This window comes from Ailuropoda melanoleuca, chromosome 1 (assembly GCF_002007445.2).
Source record: "Ailuropoda melanoleuca isolate Jingjing chromosome 1, ASM200744v2, whole genome shotgun sequence".
In the NCBI taxonomy this organism is placed as follows: domain Eukaryota; kingdom Metazoa; phylum Chordata; class Mammalia; order Carnivora; family Ursidae; genus Ailuropoda; species Ailuropoda melanoleuca.
In genome coordinates, this window is record NC_048218.1 from 72630369 (window position 1) to 72642880 (window position 12512).

General features: G+C 40.5%; 1 protein-coding gene and 1 non-coding gene across 2 annotated transcripts in view; one reads left to right on the forward strand and one right to left on the reverse strand.

Moving 5' to 3' along the window:
• FGF12 (fibroblast growth factor 12) overlaps positions 1-12512 on the forward strand; it is a 563174-nt gene that overhangs the window by 141009 nt on the left and 409653 nt on the right. The window lies entirely within an intron of this gene.
• Positions 9949-10021, reverse strand: TRNAN-GUU. Its single transcript has one exon. It is a non-coding gene; the product is annotated as a tRNA-Asn (tRNA).

Sequence of the window (12512 nt, forward strand, 5' to 3'; positions counted from 1 at the left end):
AGATGGCCCGGCAGAGGGAAGGTGAGTCGAGTCTGGAGACGCTCAGGGAAGACCTCTGGGTCTGCTGTGCAGGAGAGCCGCGGATCTGGCGCTGGATGTGGACCCAGAAGCTAAGTGTGTTGTTGGGTTGGAAGAACAAGAGCAGGCACGTGCAGAAGCTAAATGACGGTCCAGGGGGAGCAACCGCTAACAGGGAGCAGAGTCAGAGGCAGAATCTGAATGTGACAGATTTCTTTTAATAAGGCCCCAAGAACCCTATTAAGCTGTCTCTCCTTTGCTGAGGAAGATACGGGAAGCTCCGGCCTTCTTGGCTAGGGACCCCTGCACCGTCCCGCCACGTCTCCTGCCTGCCTGTTGCTGCAGCCCGGCGGCCGCTGGCCGCTCCGCTCTGGCAGCCGTCCCGGAGCTGCATGAGTCAGTTTTGTGCTGAACCTCGGCATAATGGAGGAAGGTGCTATTTTGGGATAACAGGCATATGATCAGCTCTTTTTTGGGCAGATTTCACAGGCCGCGATGTTTGCAGAATGAGTGACTTTCCAGAATTGCCTCCCTTTCTGCTAGAGCACAGAGAACAGTTTCACGAAGTCATTGTTGCCTCTCCAGCAGAAAAAGATTCCACATTTGACATTGACAGTCCATTAATTGTGTTAACAACTGTAATAGCTTCAGAGCAGTTTAATGGAAGATGTTTATGTGTGGTTAATAAGCAACATTCTGTTTTTTTCAATGGTAGAAATGAAAGTGGAGACTAATTTGGAAGGTGTGGAGAGGCTCTGAAGCATCAGAAGGCTAATGGAATCATGGAACCCTAAATGAATAGATCTTCCCATCCATTCCCCTCCCCTTTCTCTTGCTACGTCATTTGCCTTCCTAGTTATTTGCTTTCCTAACCTTCTTCAGATGCAAGCCAAAATGTGAGCTTCCAGCAGAGAATAGTTACTAAGAAGGGGATATGCTAGGATACTTACAATAAACATATATTCTTTTGGTAAGAAGCCAAAACCAATAAAATATTTTATAAAAAGATAAAAATGCTATATGCCTGTGCCTTGATTTCTAGGATTGTGAAGTTTAGGGACCTGCCTCCTCCTAGGTGTAGACAATACGGTCCTATGGATACAGTGGATCTTAATCTTATTTCCAGGGAGTGTACACTCTGGCATTTTCGTTTCCTGTGTTTGGCCAACCATACTTGGGAAAATCTGCTGGATTCAGTCTTGAGTCAGGTGGCAAGATCAGAGGTGACCATAATGAAGTCCCTACCTTCAGAGACATTTGAAACGCCTGTATTCCACAGAGGTCGCTCCATCCTTCACTCTTTTCTCTCCCTCTTTCTCTCTCTCTCTCTCTTCCCTGGCAATTTCATCAATCGTATGATTCGGACTATCACTTTTGCATTTTCCCCCAAATATTTTATCTGTAACTAAAACCTTTTTTGGTAAATTGAAGATACTCATGTCTAAATATCTGCTGGAGCTCTCTACTTGAATTTCCACAGGCAACCCAAATTCATCATGTTCAACTTTGAGCCACCCATGTACCTCTCCCCGTTGAAAACAAAAGCAAACACAATCAATGTAATGCTTCTCTTATATCCCTGTCTTGGTAAATGGCACCTCTGTCCTCTTGTTGCCTAAGCCAGGACCCTCATATTCTGTCCCCCCACCTTTTTTTTTTAATCATGCTTTATAGCCACTTATTTCTTTTTTTTTAAAAAGATTTTATTTATTTATTCGACAGAGATAGAGATAGCCAGCGAGAGAGGGAACACAAGCAGAGGGAGTGGGAGAGGAAGAAGCAGGCTCCCAGCAGAGGAGCCTGATGTGGGGCTCGATCCCAGAACGCTGGGATCACGCCCTGAGCCGAAGGCAGACGCTTAACCGCTGTGCCACCCAGGTGCCCCTATATCCACTTATTTCTTAAAACGTATATACTCTGATTCCAAGTTGCCTTTAGATAGCTTTGCGGTCCGCGGCTGGGCACTGCTCAGTTCAGGGCCTTATCATTTCCCTTCTGAAAACAGTCATGGAAGTTCTGTTGGCCTCACACCCTCAGTCTTGTCCCTCCCCAGTCACTGTTTCCACACACATCTTTCTAAATTACAAATAGGATTTGTAGACTACCTTTTATAATCTTCCAGTAACTTCCTGTTACATTACCTGTGAGATAAAGTCCAAACTCATCTGCATGGCCTATGCCTCTCTCAGTACAGAGAAGTGTGGGGTCTAGAATCAGACAGAGCTGAGTTCAAATCCTGACTCTGCCATCTACCAACTGTGTGCTGTTGTGTGTCTTTTCTGTGTCTTGGTAAGCCCTACTTCTGTTCCCCAACACCTGCTTCTCTTCTATTTCTGGGCATTACCCTTCTCTCTCCCTTGTAGTTAGGTGTGCCCGAGTGACCTGCTCTGATAAAGAAATGTAAGCAGAAATGGTCTGTGTCACCTCTGTGTGGAGACATCCGGTTACTGGCACTGGTCTCTTCTGTCCACTTCTTCCTCTGATGAATGCGAAAACACGTGCTGATAGGAAGATGCTATAACGATTAAGGACTGCAAGCCAAGCCAACACAGATAGAGCAGCTGCCCTGGGGAATGACCCAGATCCCAACAGACTATGTGTGGATGAGAAACAAGCATTCACTGAGATGAAGCAACTGAGATTTGGGAGTTGTCACCTCAGTGCAGCTCTGCCTAAACTGATGCCTTACGTATGGCTATGAGAATTGCGTAGCGTATGATGGCACCTGTTGGGGTGCTTGGCACAAAGCAAGTGTTCTTCCAGCTTTCCAGACAAGACCCTTTTTTTTCCCTCCTCCTCCTCCTCCTCTTCCTCCTCCTCTTTCCCCTCTTCCCCCTCCCTCCCCCTCCCTTCCCTTCTTCTTCTCCTTTTTCTTCTTCTTCTTATCATCAGACTTTATCCCAAAGGCACCTGTCCACTTGGTGTTTCACATCGGGGCATCTTTTAGACACTCTGATTACTCTGCACACACTGTTTGCCACAATGCTGCTCATCGGATGAAATTGACCCAACCCTCAACCCGACTTAATTGTGACCTCTGTTGAGGCTTTCCTCAAGCCTGCTCTACCCACAGCCCAGAGGCGGGCCCTTGGGCTTCCCTGCAGAAGACCTCTCCTTAGCACTTCCACACTCCACTGATCTCATTCTGTCTGTCCCTCTTACTGGCTTGTGGGCCTTCTCAGAAAAAGACTGTCTTGTTCATCTCTACAGTCCTCAGATCCTAAAACAGTGTCTTCCACAAAGTAGATATTTAATAAAATGTGAAAGTAAATTAATGCACTCCCCAAGTGACTGGAATAAGGTAAAAATGCTCTTGTTTTCCTGAAGCCCCTCGGTTCTCCATTTCTTTTCACACTCAGCATGCTTTTGACTTGATGACCATCGGCTGGTCCAATTTTCTTACTTTACAGACGAGGAGACCAAACCCAAGGAAGGACACAGGTGGCCCAGCATGACAGTGGCAGACTGTGGGGCAGAAATAAGATACTGTTGCTCTGTAACAACTAAATGTGGAAGGGCCAGGGAGTCCATAATATGTGTATGTGTGAACTCATGCACAAGTGAGTGGAAATAAAGTCATGAGATCATCGTAGTGGATTAAATGGTGGTCCCCAAAATGTATGTCTAATCTTAACCCTCAGTACCAGCAAATGTGACTTGATTTGAAAAAAGAATCTTTACAGTTGTAATTCTTGAGATACCACCCTAATGAGATTATCTGGGTGGGCCTTTAATCCAACGACAAGTGTCCTTATAAGAGACACAGAGAGGAGAATACCACAGAAAGATGGATGCAGACAATGGACCTCTGGATCCATCAGAGGCTGAAGAGGCAAGGGAGAGTTCCCCTAGCGCTCTGTAGGGAACACAGCCCTGTGGACACCTAGGCTTGGCGCTCTTAGCCTCTGGACTTGAACGGTTGTTTCAAGGTTGTTACAACAGCCCTAGGAAACTAATACAAGTATCATTTGCAGAATAAATATGTTTCTATCCCCCCTGCCCCGAGCATATTTCTTTCCAGTTATGCTCTCTATGATAGTCTTTGACAAACGTTTTAGTCTTTCTTATTAAAAAAATGAAAGTCCTTTCTTTTTCCTTCTTTTTTCCTCTTTGCCCTCCAATTATGGTGAGGAATTTCTTTCAGACCTCAATCCCTTAAAACAGCCTCAGTTATATTAAAAAAAAATCTTAGATTTTTTCTCCATTGAAGTTGAAACTACAGTATCCCCATTCATGTCTTTTCCCCTGCAGCACGCGTTTATGGAGACAACAAAATTTTGAGCCTCTGAGAGACTTCTGATAACTGGGGTAAAACTGCTCCTTTCTCTCCACAAAAGTCATGATCCTTGGCTTATGGACTTCCCCTGGTGGCAGGGAGGGTCAGATAAGAGAAAGAATTTGTGGTAGTTTTGTAAACTGTGAGGTGCTATGTGGAGGTGATGTCACTAATAGTATAGCTGTTGATTAATATGTACAGAATACAAAATATATGAAACCTGAAAGTATTTAATACAAGGCATCTTCTGACTGCTGATCAAGCTGCTTTTAAACTATACTTTGCTGCCATCTTGTGGTCTTTCTGGTAATTGTCAGTATTCGTGGTTTTCATGGTCCATTGTTTTAGCTATGATTTTTCTAATTATAAAGTTTCAGAGATTTTTTTTTTAAACAGTGATTTTACCTTCCTTTTTACAAGGAAGATGGAGAATACAATTTTGAAATATTTAGTGTCTTTTTATGTTCTTATGTGACAGATGCTAGGAGACTAGGCTTGGACATATCATTTGAAAAATTATGGCAGATAAATCTAGAGATGAAAAGATTCAGGCTGGTCAGAGAGATAGTGGACAGTGTTGCAGACTTTAGAGAGATGGAAGTACTTATCCTGCCCTGGAGGAGTCCACCAAGTACTGTTGTTGGAATGCCAACATTTCTTGCACATAAAGTAAGTGTTCCTGGATTCCGGCTTCCTTGCCACGTCCTGCTAACTCCTTTTTCCTGGTATCTCTTTCATTTCTTTGGTAATCTCCAGCCTCATGGCTCTTGTGTATTTCTGATCCTTGCTAACTCTTGTCCGGACCTTTTCAATTCCCAGTCTCCCTATCTCCATTGTCTCCCCACTTGCTTTCATCTTGCACACTGCTCTAGATTCACGTTCCTGCAGGACCATACAAACAGTACAGAATGGTGAACAAGAGTAAGATCTGGAGACAGACTGCTGGCATTTGAAGCCCCAGCACCCTCAGCTTCATTTGTAACTGGACACCCTGGGGCAGGTTACTTAAGCACAGGCATTTCAGTTTCCTCATCTGTGTAGTGACGATGATCCTGGTGCCTCCGTCATGTTTGTGAGAAAGGTTAAATGAGCTACTCCACAGCAAAGTGCCTCGTATTTAGTTAATGTCCAATTAATATTTGCTATTATTAGCCCTTCCTACTGGAATGGGAATTCCTTGAATACAAGACTGTCTTTGATTTGTGTTTGCGTCTTTGAATCCATGTATCACTTTTACGTTTAGTTATTTGAGAATATTTTTGGTTATATAGGCAAAGCAGCACTAAGCTTTTGATGGTACATTCAGTTTACTTCTGGGAACTCCTGTTACATTACCAAAAAATGCCTAAGGCCATACTGCCATTTTTAAAAAATGTACAGAAAACTTTAATACTTGCTGTACTTACAGTGAATAAACAGGGATTCACATTTATTGAGCATCTACTATGTGATAAGCAATCTTCAAAATGCTTTATATGGAAAACCTTACTTAATACAAAACGTTTGAGATCAGTACTATTGTCAGCATTTCCATTTTATATAGAGGAAACAAAGGTGTGGGGAAGTCCCACAGCAGGTAAGAAGGGGAAACTAGGTTAGAACCAATGCATTCTGTCTCAAGAGTTCACACTCTTAAGTGACCCCTGTGCCATAAATACGTCCTTCTTTAATGCCTGGTTTCAATTTTGGGGTGTTGCTTCTGAACATCAAAACACAGAAAATATTTTTAAAAAATTCCAGGGCACCTGGGTGGCTCAGTTGGTTAAGTGTCTGCCTTCGGCTCAGGTCACAATCCCAGGGTCCTGGGATTGAGCCCCATGTCAGGCTCCCTGCTCAGTGGGGAGTCTGCTTCTCTCTCTCCCTCTGCCCACCACCCTCCTTGCTCATGCTCACTCTTGCTTTCTCTCTCTCACTCACAAATAAATAAATAAAATCTTTTTAAAAAATCCCAAGTCCAGTGGCATGTGGAATGCCAAGCTCAGCACTGTAGTCATGCTGCCGCGGGCCTCAAGTTGAACTATGGTCACGGACTTCTGTTGTGCTTAGATTTTTCTAAGTGTGGAGATGGTCTGGAGGCCACAAGGGCCAAGGAATTCCAAGTTTGTTGCAGTAGGTAAAACAATGATTCCATTCCAATAGCATCTTGTTTCATGTACCACAAACCACTTGCTGCTCCAACTACTGTTAGAAAGGTTTGCTCAGAATTTTGGGGCCCTGAGGCACAAAGCAGACTCGTGCTGAAAAAAAAACATTCCCTGAGAAAAGAAGAGCAGACTGAGTTGCCTGGTGCTCCAAAAAGACTGAACAAGGGCTAGTTTTCAGACTTGGTCCCATGGTCCTGATTTTTTTTACCCACAGGTACCGATTTTTAGTATACACAATTATCCATCCTATAAATAATTATTAAGCATCTTCTAAATTCAAGAGACATTAAGCTGTCCTAGAGATTGTGTCTTCCCCAAGCATTCCTTAAGGGAAATCCTATCCATCTGATACACCTTACTGCACATAATAGTCCTTTCATTTATTCATGTATTTGGAGTTAATTCAAAGCTATGTATGATCACACCTACGCAGAAGATGGTGCCAGGTGTCACCAGGAATATTAAATATGTTAGATGCATTTTTTATTTTATTTTATTTTATTTTATTTTATTTTATTTTATTTTATTTTATTATTTCTTTAGAGAGAGAGCACACACAAGTGGCGGAGAGGGGCAGAGGGAAAGGGAGAGAGAGAATCCTAAGCAGGCTCCACTCCCAGCATGGAGCCTGACGCTGGGCTTGATCCCAACACCCTGAGATCATGACCTGAGCCAAAATCAAGAGTTGGACTCTTAACTGACTGGACCACCAAGGTGCCCCCCCCCTTTTTTAACCCATTCTTGCTACTCGTTGGCCGCTACCTCATTCCTTCACTTTACCCAAGTATCACTGACATGAGACTGAGAATGCAGCCAAATTTTGTTGAGGATTTGGAGGAATGGGCGAGGTTTCTATTCACAAATTACTTTCACCAACTTACCACAAGGAATCTCTCATTGGCCTCCTTTGTCTTCAGGATTTAGTTAAACACTACATAATGTTGGGACTCTGCTGTAGTCTGAATATTTGTGCCCCCCTCCCCCCCAATTTGTGTTGAAAACCTAGTGATGCTAATAGGAAATGGGGCCTTTGGGAGGTGATTATGTCCTGAGGGTGGAGCCCTCAGAAATGGTATTAGTGCGCTTATAAAAGAGAGCCCAGAGAGCTCCCTCACCCCTTCCGCCATGTGAGGACACAGGGAGAAGGCACCAGCTGTGACCAGGAAGTGGGTCTTCCCCAGAACCCAGCCATGGTCGCACCTGAACTTGGACTTCCTAATCTCCAGAGAACTCTGAGAAGTAATTTCCTGTTTTCTATAAGCTACCCGGTCTGTGGTATTTTGTTTATATCAGTCTGGGCTAAGACAGACACTGTTCTTTTCTTGTCATGTCTCTTCACTCCTTTAGGACCCTATCCTCAGTTGCCTTTGGAAGTCTAATCCTAATAAAAACAAAAGTTGTCTTCTTAAGAAAACTTTTCTTCTTGTTAAACTAACTGACATTTTCCCCTGCCATATACAGAAAATTTGACCTTTGAAAAAGGCAGGCACACTAAATGGTAATCATCTATTAATAATAATAACCAAACACATGTATCTTGTTATACATGGTTCTTAGGCTTGAGATGAATTAATTCATTTAATCCTTATAACAACTCTATGATATACATACTCTTATCATCCTTATTTTCTCAGATAAGAAAACTGAGCATAGAAAGGTTAGAATTCCAAACCACATGGGCTGGCTCCAAAGTCCATGCTTTTACTGTGGAGGTATTCTACCTACCACTAAATTTATCTATTGATAATAACAGAGTGAAATATTGAACGATTATGTAGCTTCTCTCTTTGTTTCAAGACACTAATGACATATTCATGCTAATAAGGCACCACCCAGGTCCTCTGTTTGGAAGTTATCGTATTCACACATTCCAACTTGCCAAATCCTATTCAAGATGCCATCCTCGAACAGTATCATTCCTCCTCTTTGGGTTTTCTTGATTTTTCCTTTTTAGAAAGTAATAAAAATTGAAAATAACCCAGCACTTCGTAGTCTCTAAAATCAAACCACTGACCGTAACTGGACGCAAGCTGGGGGGAAGATGGGATTGCATGAACAAAGTCATAATTGTGCGATCGAGTGCTGAATGTGTGGGTTGTGAGCTCGGGGGCAGTGTGTAAAGAGCGTGGTGAAGCTTCAAATTCTAGAATCATATAATCATGAGACGGGAGTGACCTTAAAGTTTGGGTTGTGTCATCCTTCATCAGATGATTGAACAACGTTTATGTCGTCATTTTCAGTTTATGCCATCTCTTGACATAGTCCACGAATTTGGGATTGATCTAACTTTGTTGTTTTGAACTGAAATCTCTTTACTTTCAACATCAACCACAGGTCCCAATTCTAAAACTCCCAGGATCACATCAACAAATCCAACCCAGGTACACACAGCATGCAAAGACCACTGATAATGTCCGGCATGGATTTTTATTTCTCAAGCTCCTTGGAGTGTTTCTGTGACAGGACTTGGAGTGTCCTCATCACCCTGGTCCTTTAGCATAAACTTCCTCCTGTGGAGAACACTATGTCCATGAGTATGTCAGCTAAACAGCATGGGTTTCCGCGTGGGAGCTCTGTGTGAGTGTTTGATGGAGGCTGTTTAAAACAAGAATCGAGTGAACAAAAGAGACAGTTGTTTGCAAGAAAAGGTTAGTGGCTAGAACATAGTAAGCCTCTTAGAGGTAGTATTGATATCACCCAAAATATGTCTTATTTCCCCAAATTTGTATGCTATTTGACATAATGAATGGTACACCTATTTGCTGATAGCAATATGTTTTATTGAAAGTAATATATAATTGAAAGCCAATTATTTATCCCATGGTAACAAGATGCACTACCTAAATTTTGTTTGTCTATTAATAAGAGCCATGTCCAGTACAATTCTAGTTCATTGTCCTGGTAGACTTTATGAAGTAAAAATGCATACATTCTTTGTTTATTATTGTTTAATTAAGGTAAAATTTAAAATGGGGGAAACACATATATCTTAAATACATCCATTAATATATTATATTATTTTATATTATATTAATATAATGAAGAATAACCTTTTTTTAGGAGGGGGAGGGGCAAAGGGAGAGGGAAAGAAACAGGCTCCATGCTCAGTGTGGAACCCGACATGGGGCTTGATCTCATGACCCAGAGAACATGACCGAAGCTGAAACCAAGAGTCGGTCACCTGACTGACTGAGCCACCCAGCTGCCCCATCATGAATAATAACCTTAAATAATTCACTGGCATTTGACAAATGGAACCTATGTAACCAGCGTATCAATCAAGACGTATAACATTTCCATTACTCAAGGAAACTTCTTCATGCCCGCTTCTGGTCAGTTACCCTCACACCTCCATATATAACCAATCTTCCATTTTTTTTTTAAATCATAGATTAGTTTGGTCTGATTCTGAATTTCATGTAAGCAAAATCATACAGATATACAATTTTGTATCTGGCTTCTTTTGCTCAACATAGTGTTTTTTTAAAGACTTTATCTTCAAGCAATCTATACCCAACAAGGGGCTCGAACCCACAACCCTGAGATTAACAGTCACATGCTCTACCTACTGAGCCAGCCAGGCACCCATCCCCACCTAATACTTTTGAGATTCATCATATTATTGGGTATCAGTAGTGTATTCTCTTTAAATTTCTGGGTACTCTTCTATTGTATACATATACCACTATTTTATTTACCCATTTTTATTTTGTTAGACATTTCAACTAATTCCAGTTTTTGATTATTTGGAATAGAGCGGATAGAAACTCTCATGTCCAAATACTTTTGTGTTATGTTTTCACTTGTGTAAAAACCTAGGAGCGGAATTGTCAGGTCATAGTGTAAGTGTATGCTTAACTTTATAACAAACTGCTGAACAGCTTTCTAAATATTTGAATGCTATTGTGAGTGATTTTTAGAAGTATTGCGTTCCAGTCATTTGCAACATACTATACTCCCAATGTATGAGAGTTCACATCCTCACCAAACACCAATATAAAGTGTTTTCATCCTTTTAAAAATGGAGTACCATCTCATCATTATTTTAATTTGTATTTCTCTGATGACTAATGATGTTGAAATCCTTCTCATGTGTTTATTGGCCATGTGTATATTTTTGTTTTTGAAGTGACTATTCAAATATTTTACATATTTTAAAATTTAGATTGTTTTTCTATTATTGATTTGATTTGTAGAATCAAATTTGTAGAACTGGAAACCACAAATCTTTCAGTCTCTATAGATTTGTCTATTCTGGGCATGTCATATTAAAGGAATCATAAATATCTTCTTTTTTTATGAATGGCCTCTTTCATTTAGTGTAACATTTCAATGTTTGCTCATGTTGTAGCATGGATCAGTACCTCATTCCTTTTTTGGCTGAATGTTCCCTTGTATGGAAATACTACATTTTTTTTATCCTTTTTTTTTCTTTTACATTTTGCTATGTTTGATTTGCTAAAATTTTATTAATGATTTTTTTTGCACCTATGTTCATAAGGATCTTGATTTGCACTTTCTTTTCATTAATAGTTTTGTCAGTTTGGGGAAGTTCCCCCCCCCAACTTGCGAAAGATGTTATCTAAATTAGTATTCTTCCTTCCTAAATGGTGTTCTTCCTTCCCAAATGTTTGATAGAGTTTAGCAGTGAAACCAGCTGGGTTTGTGGGAAGGTTTCTCTTTTATTTACAAATTAAAATTCTTCATCAGACATAGGATTATACACATTTTCTTCTTTTGTCAATTTTGAATTCATGCTATTAAAGACATTCATCTATGTTACCTAATTTGAATATACTGGCATGAGACTGCTCATAATATTCTGTTTATACTCATGTTGTATGCCTACCTACAGGATTTATAGTGGCATACCGTATTTTATTCCTTGTACTGGTAATTAGTGTTTCATCTCCTTTTATCTACTTAGCTGTAGTAGGGTTTGACAGTTTTATTACTTTTATACAAAACATTGGCTTTGTTAATTTTCTATGTTGTTTATTCTATATTTCAATGATTTCTGCTCCTTAATATTTCCTTTCTTTGATTTATTAGGGTTTTTTGCTCTACATTTTTATGTCCTTTTAAGGTTAAACTTTAGATTATTGATTTAAAAATGATTTTTTCTAATATACAAATTTAAAGCTTATATTATTTATTCCTAAAACCTGATTAAGCTGGATCACACAAATGTATAGTGTTTTGTTTTCATTCACACATATTCTCGAATATTTTCTACTTTCCCTTGTGATTTCCTCTTTTATTTGTGTTATTTACAAGTGTGCTATTAAATTTCAAAATGTTGAAAACTTGCTTCATATCACTGTTGGTGAATTCTAATTTAGTACCATTGTGGTATTGCATACACTGTAAGATATACATTTTTTAGAAGATTTTATTTATTTGAGAGAGAGAGAGACAGACAGAGAGAGCACACATACCCTCATTCATTAGTGGGGGGGAGGGGCAGAGGGAGAGGGAGAAGCAGGCTCCCCTCTGAGCAGCGAGCCAGACATAGGGCTGATCCTGAGACCCTGAGATCGTGCTCCTGAGCCAAAACCAGAGGATTAACTGACTCAGCCACCCAGGCACCCCTAAATTTTTTTATTATTGAGATTTATTCTCTGGCCTATCACAAATTTATCTTGAATATTGTAAAAAATTTAAAAGGATGTTTATTCTGCAAGTCTTGGAGTAGGGTACTATAAATATCAATTATGTCAAATTGATTGAGGTAGTGCCCAAATCTTTTCTTTTCTTACTGAATTTTAAAATAATTAATAAATTTATTGTTTAGAGCAGTTTTAGGTTCACAGCAAAATTGAGAAGAGGGTACACAGGTACTGCATGCATCCCCCTCCCCTACACGCACAGCCTCCCCCATTGCCAGCACCCCCACCACAGCAGTACATTGGTTGTAACTGACGAACTTGCATCGACACATCAGTATCACCCAAGGTCCATAGCTGATATTAGTGTCGACTTCTGGTGATGTACATTCTCTGGGTTTGGACAAGTGTATAATGTATCCATCATTATAGTATCAAACAGAATTTTCACTAACTCAAAAACCCTCT